The sequence below is a fragment of the Eriocheir sinensis genome, chromosome 65 (genome assembly GCF_024679095.1).
Source record: "Eriocheir sinensis breed Jianghai 21 chromosome 65, ASM2467909v1, whole genome shotgun sequence".
In the NCBI taxonomy this organism is placed as follows: domain Eukaryota; kingdom Metazoa; phylum Arthropoda; class Malacostraca; order Decapoda; family Varunidae; genus Eriocheir; species Eriocheir sinensis.
Genome location: NC_066573.1, coordinates 5905613 through 5921003, shown reverse-complemented (window position 1 = coordinate 5921003; position 15391 = coordinate 5905613). Strand labels below are relative to the sequence as shown.

Here is a 15391-nt window from a genome sequence, read left to right as displayed (position 1 = left end):
AGTGGTGGTAGTAGTAATAATAATAATAATAATAATAATAATAATAATAATAATAATAATAATAATAATAAACGGAACATTGCACAACTATTCAAACACATTTTTCACGATAATACAATAAACCACCGGGGAGTTAGGACACCTGTGAGTAGAGAGGGGGGGGGGGGTAGGGAAAAAGGGGGGCAATGGTGTACCCTCCTCTCCCCCTTCCCCCCACCCCCCCACCCCCACACACACACCCGGGCACATTCACACACATACGTACAAGCCTGACTATGAAAACGCCAACACACACACACACACACACACACACACACACACACACACACACACACACACACACACACACACACACACACACACAAACAAACATTTCAAACATCTGTAGGTGAAGGAGAGACAAATTATAGGATGAAAGTAAATAGCTTTCTAATAATAGTGAAATTAATACATAGGATAAACAAAATAAAGAGAGAGAGAGAGAGAGAGAGAGAGAGAGAGAGAGAGAGAGAGAGAGAGAGAGAGAGAGAGAGAGAGAGAGTGTGTGTGTGTGTGTGTGTGTGTGTGTGTGTGTGTGTGTGTGTGTGTGTCTGTAATAAGGGGATGAAGGGGACAGGATTCCACTCTCGATGATTGATTTCGCAACTACTTCACAACTATTGACGAAGATGAAGTCAACTCTACTTTGCATTTCCTCTCCTTTGATATTCCTTTTTCTGCCCTTTTTTTTTTCGTCCCCTTTTCCGTCAGGTTTCATAATTATAATCTTTACCTTCGTTTCCCCTCTTCCGCTGCCCTTCATTTCTTATTTCTCCTTTTTATTATTTCTCTTCATTTTCCGTTGCTTCCCTTACCTTGAATATTCCTACCTTTGCGTTGTTTTCCCTCTATTACCCTCTTCTCTTCTCTCCTTCCCTTTCCTTTCCTTCCATTCCCTTCCCTCCTTTCCCCTATCCTTCCTTCCCCTTTCCTTCCATTCGCCTCCCTTCCCTTTCTTCCCCTTCCTTTCCCTTTCCTTCCCTTCCCTGGCAACACACCCATCTCACCACCAATCAACACACACACACACACACACACACACACACCAACTCCCCATCCACCCATCCACTCACCCCTTCCCTCCTCTTCCCCACCCTCCAACATATGTTCATCAGCTCAAAGGACGAACTAATATATCTCTCTGGCTATACTTCCACCTCGGGTCACTCGTGTGTGTGTGGAGCAGCGGCAGCCTTTTCAGCGGCATTTCCAGTCTCCCTCGATGAAGTATATTTCGCCTCGTCTCTGTATGCGTTTTGTCTATTAGCGGTGAAAGGCTGGTGGCGCTGGGATCAGGGAAGAGCCGTGATGAGGGCTGGGTAGGAGGTGAAAGATGAAGTGGAAATGAAAAGGGTAGAGAGATGAGGATGGAAGGAAAGGGTGTTTGAGGTGGGAAAAGGAAGAGAAGGAAGAGAAGGAACAAATAGGGTCCCCGATCAACAACTACCTCAGAATAATTAACGAACATAGACAATACAGGTGTACAGTCCCACAGTCTTTCCTACTCCACCAACCCACTTCCTTCTTACTACAGCCCTGAATTAAAAGAATAGGAGGTGGAGGGTGAGATGATAAAAGAAGGGGTGTAAAGGTTGAGATGGAAGGGAAGGAGGTTCATTCAGAGTGGGAGATGTAAGGCAGGATGGAAAGGAAGGAAAGGAAGGGGAAGAAAGGGAAGGGAAGGGAATGGAAGGAAAGGGGATGGAAAGAGAGAGGATGGGAGGGAAGGGAATAGAAGGAAAGGAAAGGAAAGGAAAGGGAAGGAGAGAAGAGGAGAGGGGAATAGAGGGGAAAAACGCAAAGGAAAGAATATGCAAGGGAAGGAAAGCAACGGAAAAGGAAGGACGGAAGGAGGGATAGAAGGAAGCAGGTAGGAAAAAGTACTCATGAAACCAAGGGGAGAGAAGGAAAGAGGAAGGAAAGAAGAGAAGGAAGGCTCAAGGTGGTGGCTTAAGGAAGGAAGGAAACAAAGAAGGAAGGAAGGATTGAAGAAAGAAGAGAAGGAATTGTTGAAGGAAGAAAGGAAGGAAGAGAGGAAGAGAGAAAGAAGGGAAAGAATGGATGAAGGAGGGAAAGGGGGAAAAAGAGAAGAAAGGAAGAAGACGGGCGTAAGAAAGGAAGGAAGGAAGGGAAAGAAAGAAAGAAAGTAAAAATAGGACTAAAGATAAGAAAACAAGGAAGGAAGGGAGAAAGGAAGGAAGATAGGACGAAAGAAGGCAGAGAAGGGATGAAGGAAGGTAAGAAGGGAAGAAAGGAATGAAGGAAGGAAGGAAGGAAGTAAAAATAAAAGAACAAAGATACTAAAACAAGAAAGGAAGAAAGGAATGATGTATAGCAAGCAAGAAACGCAACGCAAAAAGCAAGAGAAAAGAAAGATAGAAAGTAAGGTTAGGAAGAAAAGGAAAACAGGAAGAGTAGAGGAAGAAAACCCGAGCAAAAACACATCTTTTGTCCCGCGTCTGAAGGCCCTTGAGTCGGCCCTCGATCGCCACTCCACGACAACGGATCAGGCTGTCAGCGGCGGACAATAAGAGAGAAGAGGAGAGGAAAAGGACGCCGCGACAAGCCTTCAGAGGGCACCAACACCTCCCGCCTCCCGCCGCCCGAGACAGCGGGAATACGCGGCGCCCCTCTCACTGGGACGGGAAGACGGAGAAGGAGGAGGAGGAGGTGAAATATAAGGATGAGGAGGCATTGGCTGACAGAAGACGAAGAGAAGGAAAATGAGAAAGAGGAGAAGAAGAAGCGGAGAAGGAAGAGTTGGAGGAGGAGGAGGAGGAGGAGGTGAAGTATGAGGAAGTGGAGAACTGGTTGGCATAAGACGAGGAAGAGAAAGATGAAAAGGAGGATGAGGAGGAGAAACAGGAATATGATGATGATGATGATGATGATGAGGATGAGGATGAGGAAGAGGAGCATGAGGGTGAAGAGAAGGAAGTGACGGACAAGGAAGTGGATGAAGAAGAGGAGGAGCGGATGAAAGATAAGGAGGAGGAGGAGGAAGACGAAAAAGAAAAGATGACGAAGGAGGAGGAGGAGAAGGCGGAGGAGGAGGAGGAGGAGGAGGAGGAGGAGGAGGAAGAAGATGAAGAAGACCAGGAGGAGGGAAAACAAAGGTAGCCAGATAAATATGCCACAGCCTTGCAGCGCATTAAAAAAAAAAAAAAAATCTCTCTAAACATTAAAAAAACGAAAACAAAACAAAAATAAATATAAACAAAAAAAGAAAAAAAAGAAAAAGAAAGTTGAACGGCAAGGTAGGAAGGAAGACGACGAGGCTGCAACTTTTTTTCTTGTTTTTTCTTGTTTTTTTTCTTTTACTGCTTAACTAAAAAATAAAATTCGAATAAGAAGAAGAAAAAAAAAGAGGAAAAAAGTTACATTACCCGGCAAGTTTTGAGAAGCGTTTTAGTGTTGGTGGCGGCCATGGCAGGGGGGGAGGGAGGGGGGAGAGTGGGGAGCAGAGTGGGGAGGTGAAGTGAGAGATGGGGGAGGGAATTAGAGGGGAGTGAAGAGGATGGGATGGGATGGGGGACAGGAGGGGAGAAAAGGAGAGGGGGAGAGGGGGGAGAGGGGGGGGGCAGGAGTGGTAGGTGAAATGAAGGGGGACTGGGAGGGAGAGAGAGAGAGAGGAGGAGAGAGAGAGAGAGAGAGAGAGAGAGAGAGAGAGAGAGAGAGAGAGAGAGAGAGAGAGAGAGAGAGAGAGAGAGAGAGAGAGAGAGAGAGAGAGAGAGAGAGAGAGAGAGAGAGAGAGAGAGAGAGATGGAGGAAAGACACAATATAGAAGAGAGAGAGAGAGAGAGAGAGAGAGAGAGAGAGAGAGAGAGAGAGAGAGAGAGAGAGAGAGAGAGAGAGAGAGAGAGAGAGAGAGAGAGAGAGAGAGAGTATAAAGATTAAAGAAGAAGGAAGGAAGTATATGAAAGATGGAGAGAGGAAAGACAGAAGAGGAAGGGAAGAAAGGAAATAAAGGAGAGAGACAAAAAAAAAATGAAGACAGGAATGGGGAAAAAAAGGATGGGAGGGAGCTATGGAGGAAGGGATGAAGGAAGGAAGGAAGGAAGGAAGGAAAAAACGAAGGAGAGTGAAAAGACAAAAACTGGAGTGAAGAAGGGAAAGAAAAGGGAGAGAGGGGAAAAAGAAGGAAAGGAGAAGGAAGGAAGAGAGGGAAGAGAGAGGAGTGGCGAGAAAAGGAAGGGAGAGAGGGAGAGGAAAAGGACAGGAAAATGAAAGAATAAAGGAAAAACAAGGAAGGGAGAGAGGGAGAGAGAGGAAGAGGATACAGGAAAAGGAAGGAGGGAGAGGGGAAAGAGACGGAAGGGAGAGAGGGAGGGCGGGAGAGAGAGAGGGGGAGGGAGAGGGAGAGAGGAAGGGAGAGGGAGAAGGAGGGAGAGCAAATTGTGTCGGTATAACTAAATGGTCGACAAGACAGAACCGTCAGAGGGGAAAGCGACGACACACACACACACACACACACACACACACACACACACACACACACACACACACACACACACACACACTAATTCATTTCACTTCAAAACAGGAAAGTGGAAGAAAACAACTACATTCTCTCTCTCTCTCTCTCTCTTTGTGGAGGCGATAAAACTGTATTTCCATCTCCTCATTCGGAAGTGTAACGATGACGGTGGAGGAGGTGGAGGAGGTGGAGGAGGAGGAGGAGGAGGAGGAGGAGGATGAGGTGCAGAAGTGATCAAAGGGAAAAGAGGTGGGTGCTAATGTGTGTGTGTGTGTGTGTGTGTGTGTGTGTGTGCCCCGTCTAATGTGCCTCTGGTGGTCGTCGAGGGGTGAAGGGGCTCTTAGGTGGGCGTTGGATAGCCGGGACGACCATGGGTGTTAGGGGACCACGGACAGGCCAAAACATAGGCAGAGGCTGGGGAGGCACTGGGGTCGTGGGGGGCATGAAAAAAAAGGGGGGGGGGGAACACCGGAGGGATGAGGGGGTGAGCAGGGGGGGTGGGGGTCTGCCGGCACGCTTCGGAGGCTGCTAGGGGGAGTTAAAAAGGGGGATTGCAAGACTCTCTGGGGGCTACCTTGCTGGGGAAACAAAGATGGAGGAGGGGCTGAGAGAATAGCTGGGGAGACAATGTGACAAAGTGATAAGCAAGGGGAGTTGGATGCATATCGTCACTCTCATAAAATAATCCCCCAAGTCATTTTCCATCGATTTCCAGGTTTTTATTTACATGAACTTTTCAACACGTGACCCCCATTTTTGTATATTTCCCTTCAGGGTTTGAGTGTTCTAGAATTGGCCCTTTCATTCCTGCCTAAATCTTGAGCTAAATGAGATGATGACAGTTCTTTTCTGATTTCCGGAGAAGCAGAAAATGATGACTTAGGCGGTTTGTTTACGAAGGTGACGATATGCTAAGCTGGTCATGCTTATTTCTGTCACACTGGTCTTTAAACATGTGGCGGGTGAATGCTGTGGTTTATGTGCAAGGGCCGCTGAGAGATCACTGAGGGGGCTGCTTTGGAGAGTTCAGTGGCATAGGGGACGGAAAATTACTGGGAACCGCTGTGGAGGAGTCAACGTGGGTAAGGGACTGATAGGTACTGGGGACTGCTAATGGCTGATGGGGAGCTACAGTGAACAGGGGACTGGTGGAAATCGGGGGAGCTAGGGGGAGCGGGTGGGGGGTGGAGGCAGGGGAGCGAGTATATTGCTAGGGTACTGCTGCTCTTTCGTTTCCCTCTCTCCTTCATTTCTCTCTTCTTCCTTTTCATCCTTTCTTTCTTCACTTTTTTTCCCTCACTGTTTCCTTTCTATTCCTTCATACATTCCTTCATCATCATTATGTCATTTTCTTCCTATCCTTTCTTCTCGGGTTTCCATCTATATTTCCATCTCTCTCTTCATCATTCTTCCATTATTCCTCTTCTTCTAACTACCCTTTCTGTTCTTTCCTCCGTTCCTCTCCGTCATTTCCTCTATCCCTCTCTCATTTCCTCCTTCCTCTTTAACTTAACACTTCAGCATCCTCCCTCCAAACCATTCTCCCTATCCTACTGTTCCCCCGTGCTTGCCTGGGGGAGAGGTGTGAACAGCGGAGGTAGGGGAGTGCAGGGACATTAGGTGAGCGGGGGAGAATGGAGAATCACTGAGGAGGGGGGAGTAGGGGGAACGGAGGGGGAGAGGGGGGACCGCCGCAGGAAGGCAGCTTAGTCGAACGGGGACTATGCGTTAAAGGAGACAGATAGAGAGAGGCGTCGGGCGGTAACAAATAGCTAAAGGGGAGGAACAGGGACTACAGGTGAGATACAGGGGGCTACAGGTGAGATACAGGGGGCTACAGGTGAGGGACAGGGGGCTACAGATGAGATACAGGGGGCTACAGGTGAGGGACAGAGGACTACAGGTGAGATACAGGAGGCTACAGGGAAGGGACAGGGGGCTACAGGTGAGATACAGGGGGCTACAGGTGAGATACAGGGGGCTACAGGTGAGGGACAGGGGGCTACAGGTGAGATACAGGGGGCTACAGGTGAGGGACAGAGGGCTACAGGTGAGATACAGGGGGCTACAGGTGAGGGACAGAGGGCTACAGGTGAGATACAGGGGGCTACAGGTGAGGGACAGGGGGCTACAGGTGAGATACAGGGGGCTACAGGAGAGGGGGAAGAGGGAAATGAGAGAAATATAGGAAAAAGATGGAAAGGAACAGAAAGGGGAATGAGAGGGAAAGGATGAATGGGATACTAATGAAGAGTTGATAAACGGATACAAGAGGAGCTGGGAGCTACAGGGGGTGAAAGAGGGGAGGCTGATGTGTTACTGAGGGGCTACTGGGGGCTAGAAGTGCTGGGGATTGAGTGCTGATAAGGGAAAGGGCTATTTAGGATCCACACATACACACACACACACACACACACACACACACACACACACACACACACACACACACACACACACACGCACTTCAGTCCCCCCTCCCAACAGGTAATTCTGAGGAGAGGAGAGGAAAGAGGGGAGGAAGAGGAGAGAAGAGGAGGGAAATGGAGAGAAGAGATGATGGGATGAGATGCGAAGAGAGGAAAGAAGAGGGGAGAGGATGGGAGATGAAGTGAGAGGAGGGAAAAATGAGAAAGAGGAGGAGGAGGAAATGAAGGAAAAGGGGGAGAGAAAAGAAGTTAAGGTTGATGACGGAAATAAAGAAGAAAATGAAAACAAACTAAAATAGTGAAAAAAACCAATGAATATGAAAGGCAATGTTTATCTGACCCCCTCACCTGTATTCTCTCTCTCTCTCTCTCTCTCTCTCTCTCTCTCTCAAGACTCTTACAACAAGCCACCTAGGACGCAACTTTTCCGAGAGCAAGTTACAGGAAGAGAAAAAAATAGGAGAAAAATAAAGAAAAAAATGATAAGGTTTTGGAGTAACGAATTAATTAGCGTGCAAAAGAAATGTCGGCACGCCATGAATACTGGAACACAGGCTGAATGAAAGGCTTGAGTTAGTAATGAGTGTGAGGAAGGAAAAAAGAAAGACTCCTGAAAGACGGGAAACAATGCAGGCCTTTGTGTGGTGGTGGTGGTGGTGGTGATGATTATGCTGATGATGATGGTGGTGGTGGTGGTGGTGATGCGTGGCTGAAAACACACAAACACACATATACAAAAAATGGTAATCTCTTCGAATAAAAAAAAATAAAAAAAAGGAAACTGTCACCGAGAACACACACACACACACACACACACACACACACACACACACACACACACACACACACACACACACACACACACACACACACACACACACATATTCCCCCCTCCCTCCCTACACAAAACACAAAACTTCATCGCAAATAAAACACACTCACACTCACACACACACACACACACACACACACACACACACACACACACACTAACCCCCCTCCCTCCCTCCCTGCACAAAACACAAACACGACCAACTCCATCGGAAATAACCACACACACATACACACACACACGCACAACAAATCAGTCACCAAGAATATCCAGACTTCAAAACAAAACGAGACCATATGACCGCGACCACGCTTTTCCTGTCGCATAACGTAATATAACATCGTTAAAGCGTAATAAAACACCCGCACACACGCCACACTAATAACGAGGAGAGCACTGTAGCACCGCCGTAACATAACCCGGTCATAAGGCGCCACCAGCCGGCCAATGGGACAGCCACGGCCCAGCTCGTATCTCCGGGTTGTGTTTCCGAACGACCCATTGCTCCGGGGACCCGCCAGACGCCACTACACGACCCGGATACAGTAAGGCGACGGGACACGCAAGGGGAGAAGGGCGGGAAGGAGGGTGAAAAGGAACGACTGTGTTTTGTGTGTGTGTGGGGGGGGGGGAGAAGAGAAGTTGAGGGGGAAGAAGGAAAGAGCTGGGGAAGGTTAGGTTAGTGGATATTTTAGTGGAAGGGAAAGGAATGAAGAGAAACTGAGGAAAGGGAAGATAGGAATGTGGAAGATATGGTTTTAAGAAGGCAAGGAAGGAAGGAAGGAAGGAGTGAAGAGAAGTGGAGTGTGGAGTGAGAACGAGGATAAAAAATAATGGATGAGGTAGTGGATGTTTTGTGGAGGGGAAGAGAAATGGATGAGGATGGGGAGGCGAGAGAAGGGAAATGGATGAGAAGGACGTAAGGGAAGGGAAATTATGAATATGAAGGAGTTGATTTAAAAAAAGGGAGGGAGGAGTGAGGGAATGGTGTGGGGTGATGACGGAGTACAAAAAAGTGGATTTGGTAGTGGATGTTTGTGGAAGGGAAGGGAGAGGGATGAGGAGGATGCAGGGGAAAGGAAAAGATGAATGTGGAGTTGGTTTCAAGGACGGAGGAGTGAGGGAATGGTGTAGGGTGAAGACGGAGTATAAAAAAGTGGATTTGGTAGTGGATGTTTGTGGAAGGGAAGGGAGAGGGATGAGGAGGATGCGGGGGAAAGGAAAAGATGAATGTGGAGTTGGTTTCAAGGAGGGAGGAGTGAGGGAATGGTGTGGGGTAATGACGGAGTATAAAAAAGTGGATTTGGTAGTGGATGTTAGTGGAAAGGAAGGGAGAGGGATGAGGAGGATGCGGGGGAAAGGAAAAGATGAATGTGGAGTTGGTTTCAAGGAGGGAGGAGTGAGGGAATGGTGTGGGGTGAAGACGGAGTATAAAAAAATGGATTTGGTAGTGGATGTTTGTGGAAGGGAAGGGAGAGGAATGAGGAGGATGCGGGGGAAAGGAAAAGAGGAATGTGGAGTTGGTTTCAAGGAGGGAGAAGGAGGGAGGGAATGGTATGAGGTAAAGAATACAAAAAAAAATGATTAGTGAAGAGGAGAAAAAAAAAATTAGTTAGTGGAGGTTATTGACTGGGAAGGAAGTGAAAAGGAGGCGAGGGTAGGAAAGGTAGAATTGTGGAGTTGATTTCAGGGAGGGAGGAAGGAGAGGGGAGGAAGCGATGTGTCGGGGGAGAGGAGAGAAAAAAAAGTGAGGTAAGAGGGGAAGGATTGAGGAAGAAGGAACAGGAAATAGGAAGGAAATAGAAAGTAATAAGAAAAGGACAAATAGAAATACGAGATGTTAGTTTTCGGGGGAAGCTAGTTAAAAAAGTATATGAGGGGAGGAGGAGAGAAAAAGTCTGGGTAGGCGTGATGGGTGGATAGTGGAAGGGAAATGTGTAGGGAAGTGAGGAGAGGGAAATACATAAATGTGGAAAGAATTGGTTAAAGAGGGAGAGAGAGGGAGGGCTGAACGATATAGGCCTACAGGGTGTATGGGGGTGAGGATGGAGAGGATAAAGGTTGGTGTGTGTAATATGGGTGGTTAAGAGAGGCAAACGTGTATAGGGGAAAAGATGGAACTGAAAATACGAATGTGTGAGATTTGGCCTCAGGAAGGGAAAGCCGGGAGGAGGAGGAGGAGGAGGAGGAGGAGGAGGAGGAGGAGGAGGAGGAGGAGAGAATAGGTTAGGTGGTTATGATGGATGCTTCGTGAAAGGGAAATAACTGAAGAGGATGTGAAAAGAGGGACATCAGGAACGTAGGAGAGGGAGGAAGAGGAACGGAGAAGGTCATGAGGCTGCGACGCTCACTGTTCAGCCTCATTTTCTTTTAAACGACACTAGACGCGACGCGGAAGTCGATGCCGCTGGTCACGCTGATGGCGGTGATGAAGAACATGGTGACGCTCGGCCAGGGAGGGCGGCAGGTGGAGGCCCGGATGATGTCTGAGGCAGGCCACTAAACAGGTAATTAACGCCACGTGCTAAACTATCCCGGCGAAGACAGGTGTATGAAGCTTTACGGCACACCTGGAGCACAAGGGCGCCCGCCTCTTTAGTCAGGTGTGTCACGTCTTTAAAAAGACAGGTGGCCGCGGCGCCCGGCCCCCAGCGGCCTGCACGGGGCAGGACGAGGATTCCTCCGTTCACGGCACTTGTTGAGGCCAGCGCCACGCTGCTGCCGCGGGAAGAGGGCGAGCAAGGGAGCTGCACGCTGCTGGTGGCGGTGGTGGTGGCGGCGGCAGCCAGAGCGGGGCGGGGGCGGGGCTGAGCGGGTGAGTGCGGGGCGGTGAGGGGAGGGGGCAGCGGGCGGCAGGTGAGGGCCGGGCTGCTCAGTGCTGGCCGCGTCGCCCCCTCGTCGACAACTCTACGTCGCTGCGCCGCTCACCAGCCTGGCGCTCTCCGGGCTCCGGCAGTTCCGCCGCCCTGAGCATGACCTGGAATGACCCCGCTCCAGCCCGGCCCAGGAGAGGTCAGCAGCCCATTGGAGCCGCGTGCCCCAGCGCCGGGCAGTGTTGGGTTGGCCCGTCGCGGCCCTGCCCGGTGACCTAAGTTGCGGCGAAGTTGCTGCTGCTGCTGCTGCCGCTGCTGCCGCTGCCCTCTGCCCCGTCATGTGACCTGAGCAGGCTCGTCCTTGTCTGCTTGTACTGTTACTCGTGTAGTTGACTTGTGCCGCCGATCCGTGGATGCTTCCCCCTGTGGCGTGATCCCGCGTGAGCGATGCCCCGCGAGGCCCCGGCGACGTGACCCGCGGGATGGTGGGCGGCAGGTGGAGGGGGCGCGGCAGGCGGCAGCGTCCTGGGCAGAGCCTTGGGGGTCTCTACGGCGCCCTTTGGTCGCCCCTTCCGCCCCAGCTGCCGAGGGTTGCGTCCCGTCTGCTGTAGCGCCTCGAGGGAGCCTCGGGCGAGTGACCCATGTTGTATACTGTCCCCGTTCAGCCGTAAGGCGTCAGTACTAGCATGGTGGGGAATGAGCGAGGAATGTGGTGGTGGTGGTGGTGGCGATGGTGGTGTGTGGTGGTGGTGCTCTCCGCCGTCCTGGGACGCTCTCAAGCCTACAGCAGCACCTACTCTGCGTCAGGCTTCAGCAAGAACGTGACCAACCTTCTGGATAGTCTACTCGCCAACTACGACAGACGAATTCGGCCGGGCCACGGAGGTGAGTACTCTGCCCTGCACCCGAGGCACCTACACCTGCACGGCGCACCGGCCCGCGGCGCCGCCATCTCGCTGGCGCCGACGAAGGCCGCGCTGCGCGGCGCTACGCCATCCGACGAGCCTTTGCTTAAAACTTGTTCAAAGTGGCGGTAGAGGTGGTGGTGGTGGTGGTAACAGTAATGGTCGCTGGGGTTCAGGTGAATCAAGTTTCGGAATCATCAGAACATGGATTCAAGGAGATGAACACCTTCCCTCAGCCGCCCCGCCGCCCCCCGCCACTACTCTCCGGCACCGCCCCTCCCCGCCCTTCCCCTTAATGTCCACGCAGACAGTCGATAGATTTATCTGTGGCACCTATGACGGCGTCCCGCGAACACCTTGTTTGCTGAAGACCTCGACACGCCAACACGAAAAAAAATAATGTGTGTGTGTGTGTGTGTGTGTGTGTGTGTGTGTGTGTGTGTGTGTGTGTGTGTGTGTGTGTATCTATCTATCTATCTATGTTTGCGTATCATGATATCTATCAATGTGTAGCTATTTATATATCTACCTATTTATCTATGAGAGAAAGAGAAAAAAACACAAAATAAGTAATTCTGAAATATATATATATATATATATATATATATATATATATATATATATATATATATATATATATATATATATATATATATATATATATATATATATATATATATATATGCCCAAAATTATTCTTTTGATGCCACGATGTGTAAATTTAAGCGATTGGATTTCTGTTTCATTCGTCTATAATTATATGTGTGTGTGTGTGTGTGTGTGTGTGTGTGTGTGTGTGTGTGTGTGTGTGCATTAAATGAGCACATGTATGTCCCTACAGGCGGGTATGAATGTGAGCACGCCTACAATGGGTGTACGTGTGTGCACGGCTCGTGCCGGGGACAGGTGGAGGGGAAGGTTCCCGTGAGTGTCCCTGCCGCTGCGGCCGTCCCGTGCGGCCCCGCTGCTGCCTCCGGTGGGCCGCGGCGCCGGAAAAAAATGACGCGACCGTTGTTCCAAGCGAGTCGCCGGTGATTCTTTACGCTGCAGGAAGCCCGCGAGGAGTAACGCTTGAAACCTGACACACAAGCCTCGTGAATCTCGTGCCGCACAGCTTCCCTTGGCCGCCATCCTGTGGCCATCCTGCAAGGCTTTCTGTGCCGCACGAGCTGAACATTACCTTTTCCTTCACGTCCTGCCCATAAGATTGCCTCAACTTTGCCTTCACGCAACTTTTATTGGTAATTTTAAAGCTGTAAATTGTCCTGTTTTGAACACCCCACCACCAGCGGTCAGAGCGTTCGCGGCCTACACAGCCCCACCACAATGCACGCACACACGCCCAACACACTCCAACTGACGCAGCTGTAAACAACCTACACCCCTGTAAGCCACACCCCATCATAAGCCACACCCTCCACACCGAAACAAAACACACCACAATCCTACGCCACAACATGACGCACTGCAGACCAATCAACACATCATCACCAAAACACTAAGGAAGGCACGCTACTCACACCACAAGCATCAAAACATTAGACAAGCGACGCAGCCCGCGAAACAACAGACCAACACATCCCTCACCACACCAAAAAAATACTATACCCGCGACACATCCCACACAAAACATCACACAGGCCACACCCTCTACACACCACAGCATCAAAACACGAGTAACACAACACTACTAAGACTTCTCCAGTGAGGGATACACGCCACGTCTGGACATAACTGGAACTGAACTGATACTCTCTGTTTGGCATCGGACATTTCTGCAGGGTAGTGTTATTTTTTTTCTGTTTTCCTATGTACAGTCCTGACACTCCCCGCTCTGCTGTTAAAAAAGCGTTGGATGTGTGTACTGACTCCCCCAAACACCCTCTTAACCCTTCTTTTGGATCAGGATTGTGGATAACCTCGCACTACGATTCTCACACACCGCAAGATTATCCCGGAAGATCTCTAACTTCCCGAAATGGACATCGAACAATAGAACACTAAAGCACCGAGAAGAAAACTAATATGAAATTCAGACAAGCAAGTGATGAAAATAAGTACCCATAGAAATAAATAGTTAATCTCGCTACATCTGCAATTGCTTAAAAATAAAGTAGACGGCAAGAAGAAAGTTGAAATGTCTAAGAGAAAACCAAAGATGAATATTCAAGAAAAAAATGAATAAATAAATAAAACAAACATAAAATGGCAAGTAATTATTCTCGTGAGTACAATTTTAGTGACGGCGGAGGAAAAAAAAAAAAAAAAAAATCTAAAACGAAAATAACAAAATACACAGTAACGTTAACCTTGCAATAGAACAAGGTAAGGAAATACATGTGAAACTGAGAAAAAAAAAGAGAAAGGCGTAAGTAAAGAGTGGGGAGAAAACAGGAGGCGGGGAGAGAACGGGGAGGTGGGGAGAGTACTGCAAGGCGGGGAGAGAACGGGGAGTTGGGGAGAGTACTGCAGGGCGGGAAGAGAACGGTAAGGTAGGGAGAGTACTGCTAGGTGGGGAGAGAACGGGAAGGTGGGGAGAGTACTGCAGGGCGGGGAGAGAACGGTAAGGTGGGGAGAGTACTGCAGGGCGGGGAGAGAACGGGGAGGTGGGGAGAGTACTGCAGGGCGGGGAGAGAACGGGGAGGTGGGGAGAGAACGGGAAGATGGGGAGAGTACTGCAGGGCGGGGAGAGAACGGGAGGGGAGAGTACTGCAAGGCGGGGAGAGAACGGGAAGGTGGGAAGAGTACTGCAGGGCGGGGAGAGAGAGAACGGTAAGGTGGGGAGAGTACTGCAAGGTGGGGAGAGTACTGCTGGGCGGGGTGAGAACGGTAAGGTGGGGAGAGTACTGCAGGGGCGGGCAGGAGGGGGGGAGAGGGGGGGGAGAGTACAGGTGGGAGAGGAGAGAACGGGAGGTGGGAGAACGGGAAGGTGGGGAGAGTACTGCAGGGCGGGGAGAGAACGGGGAGGTGGGGAGAGTACTGCAGGGCGGGGAGAGAACGGGAAGGTGGGGAGAGTACTGCAGGGCGGGGAGAGAACGGTAAGGTGGGGAGAGTACTGCAGGGCGGGGAGAGAACGGTAAGGTGGGGAGAGTACTGCAGGGCGGGGAGAGAACGGGAAGGTGGGGAGAATACTGCAGGGCGGGGAGAGAACGGGGAGGGGAGAGTACTGCGAGACAATTAAACTTCACCGCGATAAACCATGTAACTAAAACTAAAAGAAAACAGGAAAAAAACAACAACTATACAGTGATTTGCAATAAAACAAAAACAAAACACACTAAAGAAAACAAAAACTGATAAAACAAAACAGAGAAGTAAATAAATCAGACAAAACAAAGATACTAAACCAAACGACAAATACAAATAAAAAAAAAAAAAAAAAAATGTTCTGGTAAAAGTATAGCCTCACCAACTCCTCAATGCCCCAACGAAAAAAAACAAAAAAAAAAAAACTTTGCTGCGATATAAGTGAAACAAAACAACAAAGAAAGAATAGCACAGACCTTCAGCCACTCCCGTCACAGCTAATGGAGTTAAGTACCTTGTGACGTCACGCGGAGGCACAACGCACCCAATCGTTAGCGGCGGTGAAGGTGGTGACGGCGGTGGCTCGCAGTGAACGGCGCTCATCGTGAAGGCCGAGGGAGTACTGCGGGGAGAGGGAGAAAACAAAGTGAGAATACTGCAGGCCGGGAAGAAAACGGAGGGTGGGGAGAGTACTGCAAGCCGGGGAGAGAACGGGAAGGTGGGGAGAGAGCGGGAAGGTGGGGAGAGAACGGGAAGGTGGGGTGAGAACGGGAAGGTGGGGAGAGAACGGGAAGGTGGGGAGAGAGCGGGAAGGTGGGGAGAGAACGGGAAGGTGGGGTGAGAACGGGAAGGTGGGGAGAGAACGGGAAGGT

At 49.8% G+C, this 15391-nt stretch overlaps 1 protein-coding gene across 2 annotated transcripts in view; it reads right to left on the bottom strand.

Moving 5' to 3' along the window:
- LOC126987530 (gamma-aminobutyric acid receptor subunit beta-like) overlaps positions 1 to 15146 on the bottom strand; it is a 161499-nt gene extending 146353 nt beyond the window's left edge. For both annotated transcript variants that reach the window (XM_050844534.1, XM_050844535.1), the window contains exon 1: positions 14996 to 15146. The gene's annotated coding sequence lies outside the window, so the exon portion shown is untranslated. The remainder of the gene's footprint in view (positions 1 to 14995) is intronic.
- Positions 15147 to 15391: the final 245 nt, after the last annotated feature.